Source organism: Arvicanthis niloticus, chromosome 13 (genome assembly GCF_011762505.2).
Source record: "Arvicanthis niloticus isolate mArvNil1 chromosome 13, mArvNil1.pat.X, whole genome shotgun sequence".
NCBI lineage: Eukaryota > Metazoa > Chordata > Mammalia > Rodentia > Muridae > Arvicanthis > Arvicanthis niloticus.
Window position 1 is genome coordinate 28,396,927 of NC_047670.1, and position 3,959 is coordinate 28,400,885.

The 3,959-nt window shown below is 36.0% G+C and overlaps 1 long non-coding RNA gene across 1 annotated transcript; it reads right to left on the reverse strand.

The window, feature by feature from the left end:
- Window positions 1–1,620: 1,620 nt before the first annotated feature.
- LOC143434204 (uncharacterized) lies at window positions 1,621–3,585 on the reverse strand. The gene is made up of 2 exons (XR_013103545.1): window positions 3,388–3,585; window positions 1,621–2,333 (listed from the first exon to the last, which is right to left on the reverse strand). It is a non-coding gene; the product is annotated as an uncharacterized LOC143434204 (long non-coding RNA).
- Window positions 3,586–3,959: the final 374 nt, after the last annotated feature.

Sequence of the window (3,959 nt, forward strand, 5' to 3'; positions counted from 1 at the left end):
CTTCCAAAATGCTTTTATATTCTCCCTAACATTCTGTACTGTCCAAATAGTCTCGGATGTGTGTCTTTTCACTGGAACATGGTGAACTTACCAAGGCCTACATTCTTAAAGAAAACTGACTCTGCCTCTCCCAGAAGCAATCTATTGCCAATAGTGCCTCAGTTTGGAGGCGGGACGTTATACCCAACTTCATTCCCATGCTGGGTTTGGTATGAATTGGGCTCCCACCTGTCTGAGTATGCCTTCAAAACCACTGGGTTCATATATTCGCTGCCCTGCTGTGTCCAGTAGACAGCTTCCTTGTGATCATCCACTGTATGTGTCTCTGTCTCCTAAACTCTTCGTGGCATTTGTACAGCAGATGTTAGTCTAGTCCAGGAGGAATTTATTGTCTCTTTTAAAAAACCTGTTCTACCTTAGAGCAAAGAGCTGTCTATTGCCTGCCCATTAGGGTTATACATCTGGACTGATAGCTGGCTTCTTAAAACAGTCCAGGTTGGAAACCCTTTAATTACACTACAGCGACTCTGACATTTATGTGTTATTACTCAACATATTCCTTATAAATATCTTTGCTTCAGAGCTACAAATGAAGGAGACTTTTTTTTTTTCAAAGAAATGGTCATATAATTAATATTAGAAAAACTTGTATCGGAGAGCATAGCTTCTTATTCTATCTAGTCTAAAATTTGCTTAAATCTAAGAAGTTCTAGTGTAGACAAGCCTTCATGGTGTACATATTGTCTTTCATATCTGCAGCTTTTCCCAAGAGAACTCAAAAGCTTAAATGAAAAGAGGCTTCTACAGCCTCTATGTTACACCTTTAAACGCAAGTAAGCAAGATTTGATCGATCCATGTGATGTGTGAGTGTTTCTGAAAGGTGGCCTCAGTCATCTGATGCCTGGCCTTCTGGCAGTCTGCTTCACTTCTTCCAGTAGCCTGACTCATCACCACAGCCTTCCCCAAAGTATCTAAGCTCAGGCTACTGTGCTTACTAGGGCCATGGGCCTCACTTTTTCCCAGAGCTCTTCTTAATTTCCATGAAAGGATGTCAACATTTGTCATGGTGAATTGCAAGAAGCTTGGTCTTCTTGTTTCCCCTTTCTCTGTTCCAACTACATATTTTCTTTAAAACACCTGCTAGCTCCATTTTGGATACATTATGCTGGCAAGAGCTGAATACACTTTTTTTTTTTTATTGTTAAAAAATAGCAAGTCTATTTTACTTAGAGAAAAGTGCATTCAAATCTGTATTTAAACAAACTTAGAAACATGTTTATCTTAATGAATTCTGGGGTCAGTTGCAAATAACTAAATCAGTGGAGCTATTAGGTTTCTTTGGAGAGTCTTTTCACTTGCAAAGCTACATTTGATTGCAGAAGATCCCTGACAGGCAGGTGCCAGAGGCTATATCTTCCCTTTTAAAATCCCAAGAGAACTCAAACTCTGTGTTTGACTAAAAACACAGAGATGTAACTCTTGGCCAAAAAAAGCAAGTATTTCTTTCTTGGTTGAAATCCACTTTCCTCTTTCCTACTAAGTTGAAGTAAGTTGGAGATTTTTATCATTGAAATGAGTAATAGTGTAGAAAACAACAACAACAACAACAAAATGCCTGATTACAAAACAGTAATGATTCCCAAGGTTTATTGAGCTTTTACTAGGTATTGTACAGTCTTTAGCTTTCTCTCTCTGGATCTTAATTTTTGTAGGAACTCATCAAAGTTATCATTGCCTAACAGGCAAGAGAATGACACGCACTTAACAAAGACATTACTTGAAGAAACTTTTATGTAAACATACTACTGAGTCGGATACAAACTAAAAGGATACATTTACCAGAGAATCTGACAACCCCTGGAATTTTCTCTATAAGCGAAGCCTGTTTCAACTGTTGCTCTGTTGACCAATTAGTTAACTAACTGCCATAATGTCTGTCATGTTATCCAATAACTGGATAACAGTTATTTCTGGAGCTAAGCTTTATCTCACAAGCTTTGTAAACAACATATCCTGATGTTGGCTTACTTTAACCCCACTTATTGATTGCATTAAAATGATTCAATTAAAATAAAAGTAGATGGTATTGAAGTAAAGAAGGTTTGAAAATAATAGCTACTCCTGTAAAGAAGGAAACATCGGGAGATAATAAGACTTCTAGCAATGTACTGGAGTTCTGGAACCAAACTATACATTCTTCTTCCTTGGCATACAACTGAGGAGTATTTCTCAGTCTTCTCTTCAGTCAGATGTGGCCATGTGCCAGAGATTGCTCCAGTGGGACATGGACAGGAGTGGCATGTGCTGCTGTGCTTCTTCTCTTCCCTAGAGACTGTCATGAAGAAAAGCAAGACAAGTTTGCTAACAAGGTACAAGTTGGTCATGGCAGAGGCTGTCATAACCAGGTCCTCTAAATAAATCTTCATGGTGGTAGAGACAGCATGACTGAGTCTTTTCCTGAGCCTGGTTTATATAGAAATAATGAGGTTTGGCTCTTGTGGCTGCAGTGATTATTATGAATTTAATAGTGTATATAGCTTAGTTCACTATATCATGTACATGTGTACATACATATTGTGTATTTATGAATACATTTAGACGTACAAACTGTATATGGTTTAAGTCATTTCAAAGAAAATTAGCATAAAAGACATGGAGTAAAGATACAGTATTAAATAAATACAATAAATTAATGCGTATCAACATAAAACAGATATTAAATATATTGAAATATTTTGTTGATGTTTGAAGAAATAGAAAAAAGTGACAAAAAATTGATTTTAAAAATCAGTTCAAAAACTTATTCAAGATTTGTCCTTCTCCCCAGTGCAGTTCATTGGCATTGGTCAAATGACTATACTAATGCATTGGAAACTTCTAGTTATTTCCAAGAAAAGCAAAAATGTTTTGGACTGAAACATAGTAACGACATTTTCTGTTAACTTTAAAATTAAAGTTTGACAAATCTTCACTTTGACAAACATTTCTAATCCTAATCTATTAAAACGGACTTTGCTTCATTGTACTTGGGACCAGAACTGCTTTGTCTTGTAAGTAAGGAACTCTTTTTATCTTGTTTTGGTGGTCCTCGTGTCTCTGTGATTCTTTTTTCATATTTTAAAGCCGTTGTCTTCAATCTTGGTATTGTTGACTAATAACCTTTTTATACTAATACTCCAAAATAATTTTAGAAGTCATAGATATAATCATCTCAAGGCTATATTTAATTATAAACACATTTACATTTAATTATAAGTGGTTTTACAAATAAGGCTTCTCTATTCTGCACATAAATTTTATGTTGAATTGGAACCTAAAAAATCCAATTCTGCCTATGCATACAAACATGCAGTCCTTTCTTAAGAATAAGACTACTGTAATCTTACCTAGATTTCTGAGATACATTTCACATCACTTCCTTCAGTGTATGTTTAAAAACCGATGGAGTTAAGGAAGAAATAGACTCGTGGATAATGAGTCAAAACAAGCAATGTGTTAAAATAAAAAGCCCGAAATATGGGCTTTCTTCTGGGAATTATTACAATATCTGTCAGAGAAAACATGTTTGGACATTTCCAAACTTAGAATTCAAAACACCCCCTAATTCACTGGAGGGAAGAGAAATCCCAACATAGTAATACAGGTACAAAAACATAAGCATCAAGTACTTGGTGACTGAAGCCATGGAAGCAGTTGATAGGAAATATACACAGAGGACTTTATATCCTGCCACTCAGACACTTAGATCATCCACCGGAACAGATTCCCAACGGATGTGTCCTTCCTTGGAAGAAAATAATGAAGGCTAATCATTTTTGTCCTGAGTGAACACATATAATATGAAGTGTTTGAAAAATCTCTGTCTGTATAAATACTAGCAATCAAATTCTGTAAAACTCCAACACACATGAACACACTCTTCAGAAAGAGTATCAGCCTTACTGCCCAGTTTTTCACC